The sequence below is a fragment of the Scylla paramamosain genome, chromosome 10 (assembly GCF_035594125.1).
Source record: "Scylla paramamosain isolate STU-SP2022 chromosome 10, ASM3559412v1, whole genome shotgun sequence".
NCBI classification, from domain to species: domain Eukaryota; kingdom Metazoa; phylum Arthropoda; class Malacostraca; order Decapoda; family Portunidae; genus Scylla; species Scylla paramamosain.
The window spans coordinates 24,883,537-24,906,931 of record NC_087160.1 but is presented as its reverse complement, the minus strand read 5'-3'; the positions used below and the strand labels follow the sequence as shown (position 1 = coordinate 24,906,931).

Sequence of the window (23,395 nt, the reverse complement as noted above, 5' to 3'; positions counted from 1 at the left end):
CTCCTCCTCCTCCTCCTCCTCCTCCTCCTCCTTCTTTTAGTGAGACTAACCTATATGACAGATTAATTATTTTGAGAGAGAGAGAGAGAGAGAGAGAGAGAGAGAGAGAGAGAGAGAGAGAGAGAGAGAGAGAGAGAGAGAGAGAGAGAGAGAGAGAGAGAGAGAGAGACCGCAGGGATGAGCTTGGGGTGAAATATCTTAACCTTAGAATCACACTTTAATGGCGTCATTTTTTATTATTTAAGAGATCCACAAGCAAGAGAGAGAGAGAGAGAGAGAGAGAGAGAGAGAGAGAGAGAGAGAGAGAGAGAGAGAGAGAGAGAGAGAGAGAGAGAGATGACGAAGAAGGAACCAAGCAAAGATCAAAGAAGGAAAGGGACACAAAGAAGAAAGAAGAAAAGAAAGGAAAAAAAGAAAGACAAAAAGACAGAAAGACAGACAGACAGGCAGATAGACTCACAGGACCCCCCGTAGGGCCTCTGGGGTACGCCTAGAGCTCGGAAGGGAACGGAGGGAGAGGAGGAGGGAGAGGGGGAGTAGGAGGTGAGGTGCAGTCTGGTCCCTGGTCGAAAAGTCTTACAGGCTGACATCATGGCGCCCCTGACCTTCACCCTGACGCCTGGCCGCTGCTGGTGGATTGGGGGGAGGCGAGGGAGGGGTGAGGGAGGTGGAGATGGTGTTGAAGGAGGTGGTATTATGGTGAAAGTGGAGATGGTCGTGATATTAGTGGTGTGGGTGGTGGTTCCAGTGGTGGCGGTACAGATGGTGCTATTGGTGGTACAGATGGTGGTGGTGGTGGTGGTGGTAGTAGTGGTGGGTGAGGGACGGCGATTGTTGTGGATTAGCGTAGCAGAAAAACGCTAAATTGAGCGGGAAAATGTAATGTTGGGAGATGTTATGAAGGAAGGACGCGGCGGGAAATGTGCGAGACAAAGAGGTGAAATTGGGCAAGCGAGGCGCGCACTGGTGGTGGTGGTGGTGGTGGAGGTGGTGGAGGTGGTGGAGGTGGTGGAGAGAAGTCGTGATAGTGAGGGTGGTGATTCTATTGGCAGGGCATTAACCTTCACACAAAAGGCGACGGTTTTATTATTATTATTATTATTGTTGTTATTATTATTATTATTATTATTATTATTATTATTATTATTATTATTATTATTATTATTATTATTATTATCAGCGTTGTAGTTGTTCTTGTTGTTCTTTTTGTTGTCCCACTTCTTGTTCTTCTTCGTGTTCTTGTTGCTTTTCTTCGTCTTTTTGTTCATCTTCGTCTTCATCATCTTCTTCTCCTCCTCCTCCTCCTCCTCCTCCTCCTCCTCCTCCTCCTCCTCCTCCTTCATCTAGTAGTGGTGTTGATGGTGATAACTGCATCCCATCACCATCGCCATCACGTCACCACCCTGCCAGCCACACCCTTATGACTGGACGCGGTGGCAGTGACGGGGGCAGAGGGGAGGAGGTGGGGATGGAAAAGGAATGGAAAGGAAGGGAAGGGCATGGAAGGAGGAGGGAGGGAAGGGAGTGGGTGGAGGAACGGTGGGTTTGGCGTACCAGGATCTGACTGGGTAAGGTTGTATGTCTCCTCCCTCTCCCTCTCCCTCTCTCTCCCTCTCCCTCTTTCCCTCTCCCTTTCCTCCTGTCATTTCCCTTTTCTTCTCACATTTCTCTCTCCTTTCGCTTTCGTCCAGCCAAAGTAATCCTCGTATATTTTCATTTCTTGTTTTTACTTGTTTATTTGTTTACTTGTTTTTTTTGTGTGTGTGTAATCTTATGTACTTTGGTGTTGTTAGGATCTCTCTCTCTCTCTCTCTCTCTCTCTCTCTCTCTCTCTCTCTCTCTCTCTCTCTCTCTCTCTCTCTCTCTCTCTCTCTCTCTCTCAAGAATTATGTGACTTTAAATTGCAAAATAAGCTCAAAATAAGACCTCGTTAGTGTTTTTATGTTTGGTAGAATTCCTGTGTGTGTGTGTGTGTGTGTGTGTGTGTGTGTGTGTGTGTGTGTGTGTGTGTGTGTGTGTGTGTGTGTGTGTGTGTGTGTGTGTGTCCAGCGTCCTTGTCCAAGGGTGAGAGACCGTAGTGCTGGAGGAGGAGGAGGAGGACGAGGAGAAACAGGAGGAGGAGGAGGAGGAGGAGGTGAGAAGGTGAGGAGGAGGAGCAGGAGGAGGTGAGAGCATTTACAAGGCATTGCACTTCGTCTTACAGTCATTTCTTTGTTGTTGTTGTTGTTGTTGTTGTTGTTGTTGTTGTTGTTATTGTTGCTATTCTTCTTCTTTTCTTCTTGAGTGTATGTTATTTTTTTCCTTCGTTTGGGTTGGATTTTCATTTTCTTTCATTTGTTATTCTTCCATGTTATTAACTTAGACTGCAACTACCATTTTCCTCCTCCTCCTCTTCCTCCTCCTCCTCCTCCTCCTCCTCCTCCTCCTATATTTCAGCATCCTTCCCACCAGTAACACAAACAACAGGGTGCTCAAATATATTTACGAAACACACGCACAAGAATGAGGAATGCAAAAGGCAAACATATGAGAGTATGCTTATTTATTCATGAGAGAGAGAGAGAGAGAGAGAGAGAGAGAGAGAGAGAGAGAGAGAGAGAGAGAGAGAGAGAGAGAGAGAGAGAGAGAGAGAAGGGGGGCAAGTGAAAAATTCTGTCATTTGATGTTACAAGTTTTTAGGTCCCTTTATTCTCTCTCTCTCTCTCTCTCTCTCTCTCTCTCTCTCTCTCTCTCTCTCTCTCTCTCTCTCTCTCTCTCTCTCTCTCTCTCTCTCTCTCTCTCTCTCTTCTATTTTAACAACTACAGTAACTACTACTACTACTACTACTATAACTACATCCTCCTCCTCCTCCTCCTCCTCCTCCTCCTCCCTTAGTCCACTATAATTAATTCTCCTCCCTTTCAATCATTCATTCACTTCCATTTTATATGCTTGTTTGTCACCATTTCACTTCGTTTCGCCCTTTGTCACATGTGTTGGTGCTAATGTGCGTCTCTCTTTTCTCAGGTAAGGCGTGACGTCATCCCCCCGAGGGCACAGGTGTACTTTTGCGTCTCAGGTAATTGTATTTTGTATTATATAATGATTACTGTGTGTATCTTCATTGTTGCTGGTGGTGGTGATGGTGGTTGTGGCCTTCCCTTCCGTGTTTTTTTTTTATCCTGCTGTGATTTCCTTGTCTTGTTTATTTTATTTTATTTATGTTTTTGTGTCTGCTTTTCTGTTTTTTGGTTTGTTTTTAATTTGTTATTTTTTTTTTTTGTTGTTGGTTTTCGTTTGTGTTTTTTTCTTATTTTGAATCTGTTAATTCTCTGATTTTTTTGTACTTATTTTATTTTTTTCGTCTATATGGTGATTCTCTCTCTCTCTCTCTCTCTCTCTCTCTCTCTCTCTCTCTCTCTCTCTCTCTCTCTCTCTCTCTCTCTCTCTCTCTCTCTCTCTCTCTCTCTCTCTTTCTCTGTGTTATATACGTGGTGTGTTGCATGTATCTGTGTGTGTGTGTGTGTGTGTGTGTGTGTGTGTGTGTGTGTGTGTGTGTGTGTGTGTGTGTGTGTGTGTGATGATAAATATTTTGTGATGTTTTTTGTCACTGTTTCCTCCCTCCACTTGTCTTCTTCCCTCCTTCTCTTCATATTCCTTCCTCCTCCTCCTCCTCCTCCTCCTCCTCCTCCTCCTCCTCCTCCTCCTCCTCCTCCTCCTCCTCCTCCCTCATCCATCAGCTGTTCCTTCAGTTATGACTGTCATTAGTCAAGGACACACACACACACACACACACACACACACACACACACACACACACACACACACACACACACACACACACACACACACACACACACACACACACACACACACACACACACACACACACACACACACACACACACACACACAATAATTTTTACTCACCTATACACTCACTTACCATACAATCAGCGGAAACCATCTTTACTCCTTCCCCCTCCTGTTCCTCCTGTTCCCCCTTCTCCTTTCCCTCCTCCTGCTCCTCATTGTCCTCGTCCTCATCCTCATCCTTTTGTCCTTCATTGACTAATTACTCGGAATGTCACTCACTTAACCACAAAACTCGTCCCAATCTAATTTCCTTTCTTCTTTCGCCTTTTTTTTTCAACCGCATCGGAAAGACACCGCATGAAAAGAGGCGCCAAAAAGAGAGAACGAGGGCGCGTGTTGGGGGCATGACAGGGAAGGAGAGAGTGAATCATGAGTGTGAGGTGTGCTAATGAGGTAGATAAGGCTTGTTTGAGGAGCAGATGCGATGTGTGATGTTGTAATGGTGGAGGAAGGGGAGATGGGGAGGAAGTGACGGGCAGGAGGGAAGGTTGGAGATGGAGCGGAGGAGGAGGAGGGAAGTAGGGAAGGAGGGGGGGGTGTGAGGTCGTGAGAAAGGTGAGGGTCTAGGACGGCGGTTTGAGGTCTTCCTGAGCACTTCCATGAGAGAGAGAGAGAGAGAGAGAGAGAGAGAGAGAGAGAGAGAGAGAGAGAGAGAGAGAGAGAGAAAGAACGTGGGGAAATAGCAATGTGCAAAAAAGAGCAAAAAGCAACTGATAAGAAAAAGAATAATGAGAAAACACTTATGAGAGACAAAACACACACACACACACACACACACACACACACACACACGGGGAACAGACGCGCTTTTATCGTTTTTTTTTTTCCATCCTCATTTTTTCCTCTCAGTTTTTTCACCTGAGTTTTGTTCTTGTGTTCAGTGAGTGAGCGGTGAGGGAGGCGCCGGGACGTGGTTGCCTGTCAGTCCTTGCTTCCCTTCCTCCTCAATCCTTACACTTGAACACGTCGAGAGCAAAGAGGCGTGTTTGGAGGACTTGTGCACATCTCTCCTCCTCCTCCTCCTCCTCCTCCTCCTCCTCCTCATATCAGGTTGAAGTTTGCACCCACAAAGTAGATAAGAACTATTAAGACTTAACGCTCGAGTGGACAAAATAAATCAGGCTGAATTTTTCTAACACTTACGTCACTCCTCCTTCTTCTTCTCCTCCTCCTCCTCCTCCTCCTTCTGTTTGCATTAACTCTCCTAATTTTCCCTCATTTCTTCCTACTTTTTTTCATCCTTTTCTTCATTCTTTTTCTTCATTTTGTTCTGGATTTTCTTCTTACTCCTCAATTCCTTTCTGTTTTCTTGCTTCTTCAAGTTAATAGATTTCCCTAAATGGTTCGTACGTTTGTGTGAATAGATGAGGTGAATTTTGTGTTTCTTGTCTTACAGTTTCTCACCAACTTTCATTAGTGGGAGGTGGTGGAGCTGAGAATTGTGGGGCATTGTTACTTGTATTACAGAGGTCTAGAATTACGTGATACGCCTTCCTTTATTTATTATTATTTATGTTATTGTTATCTACTATTTCTCCAGCACGCATTCTTATTTACATTTTTTTCCCCCTGTTACTATTTCCTCTTCTTTTTTTCCCCTTTTCTGTTGTAATGTGCGTTGCTTTCTTTTCCTTTTTTTTTTTTTTTGTTTTTCCAGATGACATTTTCCTTTTTTCCCATTCTTTTCATCCCTTCTCTTTTCTTCTCTTCTCCTTTCTTCTTTTCTCTTATATTATCTTATTTTTTCTCTTCTCTTCTCTTCTCTTTGTAACACCAGAAAAAATTTGCGGTGAGAACTTTTTTTCATTCATAATTCTCTTCTGTGCTACACTATGCTTTCCAGTTATTCCTGTTGTTGTTGTTGTTGTTGTTGTTGTTGTTGTTGTTCTTCTTCTTCTTCTTCTTCTCCTCTTCGTTTTATTCTCGTATGTTCTTGTTTCTTGTTTCTTTTTTCTTTCTTTGCGTTTTGATTACTTGTTTGCTTCCTCGCTTGTTTGTTTGTTTGTTTGTTTGTTTGTGGTTGTTGGTTTTGTTATTGGTGTTATTGTTGTTGTTTCACTATTTATTTGTTATTATTATTATTATTATTATTATTATTATTATTATTATTATTATTATTATTATTATTATCATTATTATTATTATTATTATTATTATTATTATTATTATTATTATTATTATTATTATTATTATTATTATTATTATTATTATTATCATTATTATTATTATCGTTATTGTTGTTGTTGTTGTTGTTGTTGTTGTTGTTGTTGTTATTATTAGTAATAGTAGTACTCCTCCTCCTCCTCCTCTTCCCTTCCGTTTTTTTTTTTTTTTTATTGTTTCATTGCTTTGGTTCAAATTCGTACTCTGAATATTCCGTTTTATCTTTATTTCTTTTTGTTTTTCTATCCAATATCCACCTTTCTTCATGTTGGTTTTTCTTGTTATTTTGTCATTGATAAGTGCGGCACTTTAGAGATAGTGAATGCGAAAACTTGTTTATAAAAAAGGTGTTTAGAAGTGGCAGTTTGTGTGTCTTTTTTTTTCTTTTTTCTTACGTATTACATGTAAAAGATATAATGAATTCCTTCTTGTCTGCTATGCTGTCCTGTCTCTCTTCCCTGTAGATAGTTAGAAGTAGTTACCAAACAGCCTTGCAAGGACCAAAAGGTCTGTTGCTGTTTGGCTTTCCTTTGTTTTCCTTTGTATTCCTCCTCCTCCTCCTCCTCCTCCTCCTCCTCCTCCTCCTCCTCCTCCTCCTCCTCCTCCTCCCTTTCCTTTATCTCTCGGTAGCTTCACCATCAAAACCCAAGCCATTTGCATTCAGCCAATCCATCTCGATCGATTGTTTTGTAAGCGTCTGACTTGCTTGACTGCCTGGCTGGTCATCGCGATGGTTAATGCACTGGCAAGGAGGAGCAGCCCTGTGCGTGACTGGTCCTGGGGATAAGGCAGAAGCAGCAGCACGCCAGGCAGGTCTTGTCTTGGTGTGGGGCGGGGTAAGGGCTTCTCATCTGCTGTTTACGTCAATATATATACTCACTCACCCACATACATACACACACACACACCCTTCCTTGCATCCTCGTTTTTGTGAGAGTGGATTGGCTTTCATCATAATCTTGGTGGTGGTGGTGGTGGTGGTGGTGGTGTTGGTGGTGGTGATTTTTTGTTCTTTCTTTTTTTCTTGTAGGGGGGTGGGGTGAGGTTGAGGCGTTCTTTTTGCTGTTTGATGTCTTAACTTTATATGCACTTGCTCTTGTAATTTTTCTTTTGCTTTTCTTTTTTTCTTTCTTTCTTTCTTTCTCTCTTTCCTTCTTTCGTTTCTTGCTTGTGTTTGTTTGTTTCTTTTGTTTCTTGCTTCTGTTTGATTCTATTCTTCTTCTTTTTCTTCGCCTTTTCTTCTTCTTCTTCTTCTTCTTCTTCTTCTTCTTCTTCTTCTTCTTCTTCTTCTTCTTCTTCTTCTTCTTCTTCTTCGTCTTCTTCTTCTTCTTCTTCTTCTTCTTCTTCTTCTTCTTCTTCTTGATAACAATGCCTTTAATGCCTGAGCCTTTCCTTTTCTTTTTAAACCAGTCCATTTTTTTTTGTCCCCATCTATCTTCCCTTCCGGTTTTTTTTATTGTTTCATTGCTTTGGTTCAAATTCGTATTCTGAATATTCCGTTTTATCTTTATTTCTTTTTTTTTTCTATCCAATATCCACCTTTCTTCATGTTGGTTTCTCTTGTTATTTTGTCATTGATAAGTGCGGCACTTTAGAGATAGTGAATGCGAAAACTTGTTTATAAAAAGGTGTTTAGAAGTGGGCAGTTTGTGTCTTTTTTTTTTTTTTTACGTATTGCATGTAAAAGATATAATGAATTCCTTCTTGTCTCCTTTCGGTACTACAAATCGCTTAGTTTTTGTACAATATTTGCAGATATTAAGGAAAAAAAAAATTCTGCTGCAAGGACAGGACTTCTATATTTTACCTTACTATTATTTGACGGAATGCAGGAAACAAAGAAAAAAATAGATAAAAGATGCAGCGAATTCCTCCCTGTCGCCTTGGTGTAAGAAGTGCGGTTGCTGCGGTCAGGGAGGGGCGGTGGCGAGTGGCGGGCGGTGAATCCTTGTCCTCTTGTCCTCTCGGTATGGTCAGCGTGGTCAGGCAGGGTTCAGGTGCGCGGCAGGTGGTGGGCGGTAGGTGGGTGGGAGGTGGAGGGAGATGGGTATAGTTGGTAGGATGTGGGCGGCCCTTGTTCTTGTGTGTGTGTGTGTGTGTGTGTGTGTGTGTGTGTGTGTGTGTGTGTGTGTGTGTGTGTGTGTGTGTGTTCAGGGTGTATACAAAACGCGACTTGTGTTCCAGATTCACATTGAACTATTTTTGCTGCCTCACGGTTTTCTTTTCTTTCCTTTCCAGTTCATATTCATTGTGTTTACTCTGCGTTTGGAGAAAGAGAGAGGGAGGGAGAAAGAAACGTTAAGGAAAAGAAAGAAGGAATAATAAAAATATAAAGGGCAGTGTGTTTGGTTTGACTTGTGAGTTTTCGTGAAGTTTTTCTTTTCTTCTTTTTGTTTAATTTCGTGCTTTCAGCTTTTATGAATATCACGTCCTTGATTTTTTTCTTTTTTCTTTTGACGATATCGTTTTTCTTTGATATTTTATATTTCTTTCAGGTCTCGATTTGATTTCTTCTCTTGTTTTGTTATTGTAAGTCGATATGTTCCCATTATTTTCCTAGAAATTTACACCTTTTATCTTTTTATGAATATTATGCTTATTATTTTTTTTTCGATATTTTTGTAACGTGTATGTTTAAGGTTTTGGATTTATTCATATCATCTAGTCTATTATTACAAGTTTGTTTTGTTGTCACTATCAACTTCAGTTTTTCATTCTCTTTTTTCTGGATTTTCTCTAAATCTACTCACGGTTGTTTTTTATGAGAAAGAGAAATGTAATGTTTATCGATTGTTAATTAATTTTATTGTCGTTACTAAGTTATTTTCGTTATACAAGTTATTTTTTTATTCTTTTTTCTGTATTTTTTTTTTGTGTAATTCGTCTGAGTCTACGCACAGTTGTCTTTATGAGAAACAGAAATGTAATGTTGATCCAGGACGTGAGCCACTCAGTCATCCACTATTTTTAATGATTCCCTTCCTAAGATCACTCTCCTCCACCTTGACCTTCGCCATGAACCTCCCTCCTCTCCTCTTCTCTCCTCTCCAACCGTCCTCGTCTTCCCCTTCTGTCCCTCCACATCCTCTCTCTCTCTCTCTCTCTCTCTCTCTCCATTTCCCTCCTGCCTTTATACTTCACCTTTCCACACCTCTTCTTCCTCCTCCTCTTCCACCACATCCTTTTCCTTGTCTCCTTTATATGCCTCTTCCTCTTCCCCCCTCGTATCACATCCTCACCTCATCCTCTCCATCGCCTCCACTTCACTCATCACATCCACCTCACCCACTCTGCTCGTCCACTTTTCTTAAGTATTCCCTTCATTCCGTCCTCAACTTTATCTGTCTTCCACTCACTCTCTTTCCACCTCTTTTCCTCCTTCTCACTCTTACCTTCTATCTTCTCCCTTCTTCTCAACCATTGTTATTATCTTCCTTCTTCCACATCTCTCCCTCCTCAATCACTCATCCCCAATCCACATCTCTTTCTCTGTCTCTCCTTCCCAGTCACTCTTATCTCCTTCCCTCTTCCACGTCTTCCCTCCCTCTCAGTCACTCTTATTCCCTTCCCTCTTCCTCGTTTCTCCTTTCCTCTTCACCTTCTCTTCCACGTCTCTCCTTCCTTCGCCACTCTCATCACTTTCCACACGCTGCCTCCTCCACAAACACGTCGCGTCATTGGCCTAACGGATGACCAAGCGCTGATCTCTCCGGAATGCTAGACTGATTGAAGAGAGAGAGAGAGAGAGAGAGAGAGAGAGAGAGAGAGAGAGAGAGAGAGAGAGAGAGAGAGAGATTTTGGATGGTATTTATGCTTTGTGCGATACATATTCTCATTTTTCCTTCTATTTACAATAAAATATAAGTGAAGTTGAACCTTGCAGGTGTATTATTATTATTGTTATTATTATTATTATTATTATTATTATTATTATTATTATTATTATTATTATTATTATTATTATTATTATTATTACTACTACTACTACTACTACTACTACTACTACTACTACTACTACTACTACTACTACTACTACTACTACTACTACTACTACTACTACTACTACTACTACTACTACTGCTACTACTACTACTGCTACTACTACTACTACTACTACTACTACTACTACCACTAAGGTTGTAATTGTTAACTTCTTCTTCTTCTTCTTCTTCTTCTTCTTCTTCTTCTTCTTCTTCTTCTTCTTCTTCTTCTCCTTCTTCTCTTTCTCCTCTCTTCTTTCTTCTTTCTTCTTGTTCTTCTTGTTCTTCTTTTCCTTCTTCAGGTGTCATTATCGATTTATAGTTTCCCATCGTTTCCTCTTCCTCTTCCCATCCTTTCCCTTTCCTCCTCCTTCCTTGTCAGTGTCTCCTCCTCCTCCCCCTCCTCCTCTTCCTCTTCTGCTCCTTCTGCCTCCTGCCGTGGGAATCTTGGGCACGGGGGGGTGGGTGAGAGGAGCGTGAGAAGAACACACCAGTAGGCGGAAGAAGACTCGGGAGGAAGTGAATTGGAGAAGGAAGAGAAGGAAGCAGACACAGGGAGGAAGGAATGTGAAGTGAAGGAAAGACGGGTATAAAAATAAGATAAAGGGGAAAGAGTGTAGGAAAAAAAAAGAGTATGGAGACTTTGAGTTGGGAAATGTGATGGAAATATGTAGATTTAAGAAAGTGGAAAGTGAGAATGAAGAAAAGAAACGTGCGAGGAAATAAGGAAGGTAGATAAATAACGTGAAGGAAAGAAGAAGAGGAGAGAAAATGAGTGAATTAAAGTAAAATGAAAAATGCATATATTCTGGCTTTGAAAGGAGGAAAAGAACAAAACAAAGAGAAGAGAATATAAAAAAAAGAGAAACAGGAGAAATGACACTAGAAAGAGATGAAGAAGAAATATAATTGATAAAAAGAACAGGGTAATCTCCTTTCTCCTCCTCCTCCTCCTTCTCCTTCTCCTCCTCGTGTCTCTGATGACCCCAAATTCCTGAGGTCTGAAGGAATAAAAAAATTTAAAAAAAGGCCAAAAATATATCTAACTACTTGGTTCCTGTAACTTAACTACTTTCAATGAGTATCTTACTTTTTACCTCCATTACTGCTATTTTATTCTTCGCATATTTAGACTTATCTTTGTTCCCGCACGTCAGTTCTGGAGGCGCGAGTAGCAGAGGTAGCGTGCCGGACGAGAAGCAAGTCCACTCAAGCGCAGACGAGGCAAGTTGAAGGTTTTACGAGTAGATGAAGTCGTGCGGTAAATTAATTCCTTTCGTGTCAAGTTTTAGGAGATGTTCACTTTACTTGTGCTGAGATTGATGCGCTTTTGTTTATTTTATTTTATTTTTTCTTTCTTTTTTTGTTGTTGTGGGTCGATGTTAGTGATTCGTTTGTGTTTATATTAATTTTTGTTGCGCTGAGACTGATGCTCTTTTTTTTCTTTTTTTTTATTGTTGTGGATCTTGATGTTAATGATTTGTTTGTGTTTATGTTCATTTACTGTCCGTTTTTCTTTTCTTTTCTTGTCTCTTTGTTTATATATTTATTCTTTTCTAATGTGTCTAAGTAAGATTCGCTGTCGTTTAGTTTTTAGTTTTTCAACGCTTTCCATTATGGTGTCAAAGGATGAAATGAAAGCAAAATCAATATTCCTTTCCCGTCAGAATTTATGGTCCAACTTTTTCTGTGTTCACTCGACATAAACTACTCGTAATGTTTTGTTGATGTAATTGTAAATGACATAACCTTGGGGGGAGGGGTGCTTGACATCAGTAAGTACAAACGTATACATATCAGTTTTAAAATATACCTCTTTGTTGAACTTAATTGTCTTGTCACTAGCTTCCACTGCCTCATCTCTAATGATTATTTGTGTCTCTAATATTTCATCTGCCATCACAAAACATTATTCGGGCCAGAGGAAACATTCTTTTGGTCCAGCCCAGCGCGTCCTGCCATGGAGCCAGACGTGGCGAACCCTGAGCCTGGGTGGGGGCCCTTCTTTCAGGGACCGGGCAGCAGGAATCATTAGGAATCATTGGTAGGGGAGAATGCGATGTGCTGCTGCCCGGGGTGTGGTGTGGCGTCCCGGGGTGTGTCCGTGAGGCGCTCGTTACTAGGCATCTCAAGCTTGACCCCCGCTGCCTCCAGGCGTCCCCGGGCTGTACTCACTGACACTCGCAGCTGCAGTTCCTCCCGCAGCCCGCTAACCGTTCTTTGCCCCTCTGCTGCTTGAATGATAAATCGATCCTCCCCTGCTATCGCTATTCGCGGCGTGGCTTTTCTCGCTGTAATACCGCGATAGTATTATTGAAAGCAATATTTTGAATTAATGTAATAATGATAGAACATAATATTATGCCAACAGTCTTTTCTGCATCAATTAAACAGTAAAAAACGTCCTTGGCATCATTCACAAATGTTATTTAAGTTTTCATGTGTTCAGACTTCCAAGTCGTAATCATTGTATCACATCATGCAAGCGAGGCAGTGACAGATGGGCACAACTAATAGCGGCCAGCTGACTGACTCCTTTGACTGCTGCTGCTCACCTACAGGGACCGCTTCTTGTGGTACTCGAGCACCAGAAAGGTTACATCTGCGATAGGTGAATCAATAAAAAGAAAGTGAAGATTTACCCCCCGACCATGGCCTGAACTATCCTTTGCCAAGCACACAGCCACTTAGGAAAATCATCGCAGCACCTCCCGGCAGCCTCGCGCCCTCAGTGGTGTGTCTCTTTCAGCCACGGTAGCGCTGCCGCGGCTCTCGTGAATACTAAATTCTAGACCACATCCAGACTCAAGGATTCCAGTGTTAGTTCAGTCCCAACCAAAACTAGACAGGTCATTGCATAAACTATTCGCACCTTTTGTAACCACACCTGCACTCCGCCCTCCTCAGGACCCAAGTGTGTGTGTGTGTGTGTGTGTGTGTGTGTGTGTGTGTGTGTGTGTGTGTGTGTGTGTGTGTGTGTGTGTTTGTACATGCGTGTGTGTGTGCGGTCTGTATCAATCCCTCGCCACAAGCCACATTGCGTCTGTCGCGGCGATGAAGTCAGCGTGCCGCGGGGTGAGAGTGGCGCCGCGTGTGTCGCGGGGCAGGGGTCGTGGTGGGGGGGCGTTGGGGAGGCAGGCGGTGCTCGAGCTAAGCTGCCGCAGGGGGAAGAGGAGGAGCAGAAGGGTGGGGGTGAAGGTCAGCGTGGGGAGGAAGGGGAGAGGGGAGTGAGGAGGGGAATGAAGCACCAAGGTCGTGCCTTCCCTCTCTCTCCCCCCACGCCTTGTCTCCTCATGCGTTCTGCCTGTTTGTTTGTTTTTTTTATTGTGTATTCAAGTCACATTTTTCTTCCTTTCTGAATTGTTCTTTTATCTTGCACGCTGCTTTTTGTGTTTGTTCTTTTATGTATGTGTGTGTGTACTGTCCGTCTTCCTTTTGTCCGGTGTGGTCTTTCTATTTCTCACAGATTTACATTCTTTTCCTGTACTTAATTTTATTTCCTCTCATTACGTATTCGCTCTGACTTATCTTTTTACATTCTTCTGTATAAGTATATCCGCCTCCTCCTCCTCCTCCTCCTCCTCCTCCTCCTCCTCCTCCTCCTCCTCCTCCTCCTCCAATTATCTCCTTGGCCTCCCTTGTGCTGCTCATCCTCAGATAATTACAGGACAGTATAGAACCTTCCACCTCGCGGTCATATCAACCAACACTGCTTATTTCCCTCTTCCTTCCCCTTCTCGTATCCCCCCCCTCTTCTAAACTCTTCCAACTCCCCCAACCTCCTCCCCCACAACAGCCGCAGACGTTCAGCTTTCATCCTTCCATGCATCATGTCATTTATCCTCCCCAGTTCTCCCATTCTCCCCTCCTATATCCCGTATGGCCCAATCGTGGCTTATCCCAGTCCTCATTCTTCTCCCTCCTTCCCATTGTCTCTCCCTCCCTTTGCAACCCTTTGTCCCCGCAGTCCACGCATCCAATCAAGAACCAATCCCTTTCTTCTTTCCCTCCTTGTCTCCTTTACCTTCCCTTACCCTTCCCTCCCAACCTACCACACCTTTTCCGACACTCCTCCCTCCCTCCTTCCTTCATCCCTAACCCATCCTGCCTTGTCTCCCTCATTGCTCATTCGCAGTCTCACACACACCCTTTTCCCACCCTTCCCTGCACCTCCTCAACCTTAAACTGACCGCTGGGAAAAAGGCTGATCATTACCAAGGTGTGTTGTTGTTCTTCCCTCGCTAACAGCCTTGGGGGATACAAACGACCTTCACCTCATTAAGTGCAATTTAACCCTTATGCCCGCCGCCTCGAAGGATCGCTGTTGGGTTAAAGGAGCGGGGAACAGTGGGAAGAAAGAGTTAAATACGTAATGGAGTGAAAAATGAGAAAAGACAAAGGGTTACCTGATCCTCCCTCGTTACTCCTTAGATCTGAAAAAAAGGTGCGGAAAAAAAAACACGAACGAGAAGTGAGAGATTTGTTCAGGTGGTCTGGAAGGAAAAAATAGAGAACATGACCTTTCGTTATACATAATCTATGAAAAATGAAAAAAATAGTGGGAAAAAAGAGAAGAATAGGTAATACTATGGTGATGTAATTAATCCTTTAACCACTAACAACAAAATTATAGCACCTAGTTTTTCTCAGTAACTCTAGACCATTTTACTGAGCAAATAAATTATAGCTACTCTTAAGGACAACATTTAACCCCTCGATCACCCATATCTATATTATTTCCAGTTTGTAGTTAGAATATATATCACAATAATTTTTAACCACAGAATTCGCAGCAGTGAAAAAGATAAGACTGCGGTACCTTGCCTTGTCTTGCTATGCCTGTCCTTGCCTCGCCTCATCTCATCTTTCCCTTATTTATTAACACCACACAATCAAATTTAACTTCATTCGACCTAGCAGTCAGAAGGTTAAGACTACGGTACCCCGCCTTTCCTTGTTTTACCTGTCCTCGCTTCGCCTCGTCTCATCTCTCCTTCCCTTCCCTTCCCTTTCCGTCCCGTGACCCACCACCACCACCACCACCATCACCACCACCCAGCCCGGACCCATGATATGCTGGGGTAGGATTGTTTGAATGCTGACCAGATGACGTCATGGCTAAGGAAGGGTGTGAGGTAAATGAGGTGTGTGTGTGTGTGTGTGTGTGTGAGTGTGTGTGTGTGTGTGTGTGTGTGTGTGTGTGTGTGTGTGTGTGTGTGTGTGTGTGTGTGTGTGTGTGTGATATGCAAGTGAAGCTGGATCGTGACTTGTATGGAGACATTTTATTGATTCTTTACGTCATGAAGGAGTGGTTGAGGAGGAGGAAGAAGAGGAAGAAAAGGAGGAGGAGAAGAAAGAGGAAGAGAAGGAAGAGGAGGAGGTGGTGGAGGAAAATAAGGAGATGAAAAAGGCAGAGGAGTACGAGGACAAGGAGAAAAGAAAGAGAAAAAGGAAGGGGAAGAGAAAAAGAAGAAAGAAGAGGATGAGGCCGTGGAGGAGATAAAAAAATAGGAATAATGAAAAAAAGAAAGGCTTTGAGAAGTAAGAGAAAGAAGAGGAATAGACGAAGTTGAAGACAGAAAATAGGGAAGGGGAAGGGATAGAGAAAAGAAAAGAAAAGAAGAGAGGGAGGAGAAGAGAAGAAAGAGGAGGAGGAGGAGGAGGGGGGAGTAGGAGTGCTCGTGCATAATATAAGTAACATAAACACAGGAAAAAAAAATTGCATAAAAAAAATAAAGGAAACTCTCAACACAGGATATCACCGAGGGAACTGAAGATAAATGAATGAAAGAAAAGGATGAGAAGAATGTGCTTTAAATTATTCTTATTATGTTTTTTTTTTATACTGAAGGAGAAGTTATGGAAAAATGTCTGCCATAATGAAAAACAGAGGCAACAAATGATGATAATTATACCCGCAGTTCGTCTTAAGTGTTAATAATACTAATGACACTGCAACGCTAGAAATATTCAGATGTATACTTACGCAGATACAAAAAGACAGGAAAGGAGAGAAGAGAAGAAAAAAATAAAGAAGAGAGAGAGAGAGAGAGAGAGAGAGAGAGAGAGAGAGAGAGAGAGAGAGAGAGAGAGAGAGAGAGAGGAAATGAAAGGAAAGGAGGACGAGAGATGAGATAAGACGAAAAGATATACGAGGAGAGCGAGAGGAGAGGAGAGCAGAGGAGAGGAGAGGAGAGGAGAGGAGAGGAGAGCGAGAGCAAGAGCGAGAGTATAGCAGAGGAGAGCGAGAGAAGAGGAGAGGAGAGGAGAGGAGAGGAGAGCGAGAGCGAGAGCGAGAGCAAGAGAGAGAGAGAGAGAGAGAGAGAGAGAGAGAGAGAGAGAGAGAGAGAGAGAGAGAGAGAGAGAGAGAGAGCAGGGGTCAGGAACACACCCAGTCTAGACAAGTCGGTAGACACGGACAGCACTGCGGATACCCTTCGCTGCCCATGACTCACTGAGAGAGAGAGAGAGAGAGAGAGAGAGAGAGAGAGAGAGAGAGAGAGAGAGAGAGAGAGACGATGTGAATTTTAAAAGCAAGACTAATTTAACTTTACTCTAATTGGATAAAGTGACATTATATACATACAAACGAGCCGCAGAACTTGAAGAGAAGCCAAGGGTTGAGATAAGAGAGACACAAAGCAAGGAGTGATAAAAGACGAGGGACTGGAACCATGTAAAGTGCTCAGAGGAGGATCAAGTGAGGCTGAGGCGGTGACAAAAGTGCGAGCGTTTGTTGCGTGGCGCTTATATAGAGTTGGTGAGAGGGTGGAGTGAGGTCGAGGGTGTTTTATAAGAGACAGTAAAGGATGAGGTGGGCTTACGGGGGTGTTTATTTGAGGTGACGTAATGGGAACATGGGAGGACTGCATAGATGGATGGAGGGATGAGGCAAGGTCTGGCTGGGATGGCTTGGAATAAATAAGTAGCTGAAAGATTAATACAGATTAGAAATGATAAGAGAAAAGGGAAGTTGCAAGAAGCCATCAGGCCTACATGTACTACCAGTCCTTGTATGAAGCATCCCTATCTATTTCCATCTATCATCCTCATCCATAAATCTATCTACGTAATCATCTTTTAAAGCTCCCTAATAAGCCATCACTGATTACTGAGTCATTTCCATTAATTTTCCTCTTTATTTGGTGATGATAAATAGAAGGATGTCGCTTTGGGATAATAATATGAAGAGAAATTACTTGAGGGAGACAGAAAGAAGGGAGAGACAGAAGGAATGAAGGAAGGAGATGCAGAAGCAATGATGATGAATAGGAAGATGACGACCTAAGATGATTAAATGGAGAGGCGAAATGAGTTAAGAGGAAGATAGACATGAGGGAGGAAGTGAAGGTATGAAGGAGAGTAGAAGAGAGTAAGAGAATGAAGGAAGGAAGAGTAGAAGGAGAGAGTAAGGGAATGAAGAAAGGGAGAATAGGAGAGAGAAAGGGAATTAAGGATGGAAGAGCAGGAGAGTAAGAAAATGAAGGAAAGGAGAGTAGGAGGGAGTAAGAGAATGAAAGAAGGGAGAGTAGAAGGAGAGAAAGTAAGGTAATGAAGGAAGAGAGAATAGAAGGAAGAGAATGAAGGAAAGGAGACGAGAAAGAGAGTTAAGGGAATGAAGGAAGAGAGAGAATAGAAGAGAGTATAGAATGAATGAAGGAAGACCAGAAGGAGCGATGAAGGGGATGTAGGAAGAAAGATGCAGAACGAGCGAAGGAGTGCAGGTTATCAGGCACAGACAGGTAGTACAGGTGAGGCACCCTCCAGCCTGCCTCAAGGGGGTAGGTGATGACTCCGTGCCTGCCTGCCTCACTCTTTCCTCCCCTCCCCACCTCCCTCCTCTTCCTCCTGCCCTCACTCCCTCCCTCTCTCCCTCACTCCCCTTTCTTTGCTCTTCCTCCTACATTCACTAGCTTTATTTTCTTTCTCTTACCTTTGTTTTTTTTTGTTTTTTTTTCCTTGTGTTTTTTATTATCTATTTTTTTTCCTGTGTTCTTGCTTCATGTTTCTCTCTCTCTCTCTCTCTCTCTCTCTCTCTCTCTCTCTCTCTCTCTCTCTCTCTCTCTCTCTCTCTCTCTCTCTCTCTCTCTCTCTCTCTCTCTCTCTCTCTCTCTCTCTCTCTCTCTCTCTCTCTCTCATTTCCACAACAACACCACAATAACGGACTAAGACAGCCAGACAACCAGTATCGCAAACCCTTCTTTCTCCTCTTAACCCTCTATATCTCTCTTTCTCCTCCTCTCTCCACCCTCTCTTTCTCTCCCCCGTGCTTTCCCTTTATGGTAAGAGCCTCCTCCCTCCCACCTCTGCCTCCTCCTTCATTCCCTCCTTAACCTGACCATTGTGCGAGTCACGGGGCGGTGAGATAACCAGTCATGACCCTCGTTTGATGTCTGTCTATCACTCTCATCTATTTCCGGGTTGAGATTACTCCTTTTTGTCCCCCTCGCGTGCCCCTGCCCTTGCCCTGCCCTGTCACGTCTTGGTCTGCCCTCCTGTCTTGTGTCCAGTGAAGAAACAGTTTGCCCCACGCTCCGCTGCTTCACCTCTCAGCCCGTGACAAAGAGGCGGTGTTTAAAATGCGTTCGTGATTCGTTTTAAGGAGATCAGAAGTGTTGCTTTATTGTTTTGCTCTGTGTTAATGAGAGTTGAAGTGTTTTTTTTTTTTGGGATGGGTTGTGAAGGAGGTTGCTGTTTTTTGAGGCTAGTTTTTTCTTTTTCTTTTTCTTGTTTTTTGTCGTTGATTCGTAATAATTTTTTTTTTTGTGTATGTTTTCTTTTGTTTTGTAGATTTGAGTTGTATTTTTGTTTTGTTTTATTTTTCATTTATGTAGTTGTTGTGTAAATTGTTTCGTGTGTGTGTGTGTGTGTGTGTGTGTGTGTGTGTGTGTGTGTGTGTGTGTGTGTGTGTGCATGCCAATGAAATATATGTATGTTCCTAGACATACACATATATTTTACGCACACACAAAGACACATACACGCACATAAAAACACAGGTACACATAAGCATATTTATAACACCTGTCTAAAGGTACACACACGTACACACACACACACACACATACAAGCAATAAAGCTTGTATGTACACCAATTACTGCCGTACCCTGCTTCCTCTTCCCCTGCCAGAGAGAGAGAGAGAGAGAGAGAGAGAGAGAGAGAGAGAGAGAGAGAGAGAGAGAGAGAGAGAGAGAGATTGGGGGGGAGTGTCCTGTCTGTTTGCATGTTCGTGACTTGACCAATGCAAGGGGAGAACAAAAACACCAACAAGACATGACTCACTCTCTCTCTCTCTCTCTCTCTCTCTCTCTCTCTCTCTCTCTCTCTCTCTCTCTCTCTCTCTCTCTCTCTCTCTCTCTCTCAGTATACCTGCAAACTATTATTCTGCTATCTGTCTACCTTATCTTCCTCTCCCGTACTCACACTTCTATCTATCCTTGTATCTACTTGTCTATCTATCTACGTATCCATCTCTATTAGGAAAAGGTGTAACGGAGAAGGGGGAAAGGGGAGGGGGTTCGTAGGCCTATACCTTGGTGGGTGGATAGGGTCAGGGGTGACTCTTGGGGGGCATGGGGAGGAGGTGAGTGGAAGAGTGGGAAGTGGGGAGGCGGAGTGGGTATAGATGGTGAAAGGGTCTTTGTAATTGCCCTTCGTGTAGTGTGTGTGTGTGTGTGTGTGTGTGTGTGTGTGTGTGTGTGTGTGTGTGTGTGTGTGTGTGTGTGTGTGTGTGTGTGTGTGTGTGTGAAAGAAAGGAGGAATGGAATGAAGGGGAAGTTAGGAAGGTTAGAGAGAGAGAGAGAGAGAGAGAGAGAGAGAGAGAGAGAGAGAGAGAGAGAGAGAGAGAGAGAGAGAGAGAGAGAGAGAGAGAGAGAGAGAGAGGCTGATTTTGGGGATGGGAGGTGAAGATGGTTGCGAGATGTCCCGGGTCACTTGGAGGTCATTGCACAGGTCATCCACCCCCGCCTCACCCCCACCACGCCCCTCCTTCCCCCTCCCCTCTGGCAGGTTGCTGGGCTTCCCCAAAACTACGTGGAGGAAGATTTCAGGGTCAAGACACCGGTAAGAGAGTAATTGTAGATTTTCCCCTATTTATTACTATAATGATGCTCTCTCTTGTGCCCTGAGGATGGGAGGGAAAGGAGGAGGGAGAGGGAGAGAAAGGGGAGGAGGAGAACGATTTGGAGGAAGAGGAGGAGGAGGAGAGTGAGTTAGGGAGATGAGGCAATGGGAGGATGGGAGGAAGGGAAGCCGTTATGTGTGAGGAAAAGGAGACGAGGAGGAGGAGGAGGAGGAGGAGGAGGAGGAGGAGATAGTGGAGGTGGTGGTGGTAAAGGAGGAGGAGTAAATAACTTAATATGTAAATTAGGAAAAAGGGGGAAGAAAACCAGAGAGCGAAAGGAATAGTAAATCTGAAACTTAGTGAAAGCATTTGGAAACTACAGGAAGAGTATGAATGAGAGGCAAGGTAATTTCGTCTTTACTTCAAGTTTATTGCACTTTATATCGGCAACAGTGGCCGGGAGGGCTTGTGGCGGTGGCGGGCGACCTGGCGGCGATGGCGGGGGCAAGGCACGGAGGCGACTTGTAACACTGGCCAGACGTGAAAGAATGATGGTAACACTGTGGGAAGCATGGGGAGGTGTGCAGCGGAAAGGGTATTGAACTGGTACTGGACTGGCAACACTGCGCGCCTTATGGAACAGTCTACAGCAGCAGGAAATTGAGGGAAATGTTTTGGTTCAGTGCATGCGTGAAAACAGTCGATTTTTTGTTTACATGCTCCGGTCAGCTGATTGTCATGGAAATTAAGTAGCATACTGCATTCACTTCCACTGTGTTTTTACGTGTCCTTCAATCTCAAGTCCCCTGATGTACCAAAAAAATATCCTTCAATAACCAGTTATTTTGTAAGGATATTTTCAGAATGCTAGTAAATCACAGGACTTAAGAATAAAGGAAAACATTAAACACAGAGGAATAGGAGTGGAAGTGAGAGCAACAGGTTAATTGTGTTCTGGCCATGACCACACGTCTTGCATCACCTTATTGTGCGCACCGAGGGATCACGACTGGACCAAACTCATTATCCTCTCAGCTTGTAAGTGCGTGTGCTGCCACCGACCTTGTTCAGCGTGTGCATGTTGTGTGTTTGTTCGTTCGTCCACCAGGCTATTGTTGAAAGGCTTTTTTGTGACCACTTAGCGCCGCCCTTGCATCTCGCATCCGCCTCCCTCATGACCCTCCTTGTTTATCACTCGTCCTCCTGCTGCATTCCCCTCCCAGTGACGCTCCTGAGTAAAGAGTTGAGTAAAGAGAAAAAGGAAATGAAAAGAGGCTTCTAAAAATGAGTCAGCGATGTTGTTTGGCATTTGAACCCTGAGTGCTCGGTGCTTCGAATCCCTGAGTCTCTTATTCAAGTGTGAAGAAGAGAGAAGAGAAGAGGAGTGAAGTGTTTAATTCAACTATCTGCCATTTTTTTTATTTCAGTCCAAGGGGAGGAAAGTTTACAGGATCTTGTCTGTTTTGTCTTTACGAGTATATAAATAACACATCACAATAACAGAGACAGATAAGCAATGTAGATGAGTTATCAAATAAACATTAAACACGGAAACAAAAAATGCACAAAACGAAAACTCCAAAGACACTAAAAGAGACAGAGAGAGAGAGAGAGAGAGAGAGAGAGAGAGAGAGAGAGAGAGAGAGAGAGAGAGAGAGAGAGAGAGAGAGAACTCACTATTATCAAAGGCACTAAAAGAGAAAAGAAGGGAAAAAACTAAGCAGGCACACACATTGAAGGGAGATGGACAAAGAGACGAACAGACAGACAGAAAGGCAGACAGGCAGCCAGACGTACAGGAGGAAGGCATTTCTGAAGAGGTAGGAGAAGCAGTCAGGGGTGAGAGTGTCAACAGACCAGGGAGGAGGCAGGGCGGGTCGGCGGATCAAAGAAAGGGGGAGAGAGAGAGAGAGAGAGAGAGAGAGAGAGAGAGAGAGAGAGAGAGAGAGAGAGAGAGAGAGAGAGAGGTGGGGGGGATTTGGAATCTTAAATGAGAATCGAGGAGAGAAAGGAAAAAGGGTGAAAAAAAAAGAATGAGAGGAACAAGTAAAGGTGCAAGAAGATAAAGAAGAATAAGGAATATTAAACAAGAACTACTGAGAAATGAAGAATGAAAGAAATGAGAGGGAGAAAAAGAGAGGCAGAAAGACATAGGAAAATAAGGAATATTAACCGAAATAACAAAAAAGGGAAGAAGAGAAACAGATGAGAGAAAGAGAGATAAGGGGTCGGAAAAAAAATATATTTCAGCATCTGATAAGCAAAGACAGACGCACAGACAGACACATGCACACAGACACAAGACAGACACAGACCCACACAGACAGAAACAGACGCACATAAACAGATACAGACGCACATAAACAGACACAGACGCACACAGACAGACACAGACGCACACAGACAGACACAGACGCACACAGACACACAGAAACAGAAACAGACGCACACAGACAGACACAGACACAGACGCACACAGACACACAGAAACAGAAACAGACGCACATAAACAGACACAGACGCACACGGACAGACACAGATGCACACAGACACAAGACAGACACAGACACACACGAACAGACACAGACGCACACAGACAGACACAGAGCACACATACCCCAGCAGACGCACGCAAACAAACAGACAGACGCAGCCGGGCAAGAGGAGGGTGGCGTGGGGCGAGCGAGGAGCAAAGTGTCCAGCGAATGGCTCACCTTCACTTTCCCTCCCCCTCCTCCTCCATCTCTCCGTCTCTCTTTCTCCGTGGCATTGTGAACCTGTCACGTGATGTATTGCCGTGGCTTGGAGGGGCACAGGCCATTTCCACGCCCCGGGGGACATAGCGGCAGTAGGCCCACTCTAATGTCATGTCCCCTCCCCTCCTTCTATCCTCTCCGCCCCTCTCTCCTTCTCCCAGTCGCCGCTCACTCAAGCCACCCCCGCCGCCCCCGCCCACACACACCAGGCGACCACAACGCAGCGAAACAGATTCACTTTGACTCGAAGTGACTTGGTGCTTCTTTCTGTCTTGATTTTTTTCTTTTTCTTCGTTCATTTTCTTTTCTCTCCTCACTCCCGCATTTTTTTTTTCTAAACGTTCCGGAAAAGAAATTAAGATACGTGATTTTTTTTCTATCTCATTTTCTCAGGCGACCGCAAGAAGGAAAAGTTAATCAGCTTTTTTTTTTTCCTGTCTGGGATGCGAGCGAGGAACGGGGAGACAGTGAAGTTTTACTACCGGTTCCGTAATTGAATTTTTCCCGGTAGCATGAACCGGGACGGACACGGATTTATTGCGAATTGACTCGAGTGATTGGAGATTTTATTGCTGT

The 23,395-nt window shown here is 43.6% G+C and overlaps 1 protein-coding gene and 1 long non-coding RNA gene across 2 annotated transcripts in view; one reads left to right on the top strand and one right to left on the bottom strand.

Moving 5' to 3' along the window:
* The window catches only part of LOC135104422 (mucin-3B-like), a 105,846-nt gene that overhangs the window by 23,810 nt on the left and 58,641 nt on the right, over positions 1-23,395 (top strand). The window lies entirely within an intron of this gene.
* On the bottom strand, positions 20,473-23,217 carry LOC135103999 (uncharacterized). Its single transcript, XR_010270268.1, has 2 exons — positions 22,681-23,217; positions 20,473-21,294 (listed from the first exon to the last, which is right to left on the bottom strand). It is a non-coding gene; the product is annotated as an uncharacterized LOC135103999 (long non-coding RNA).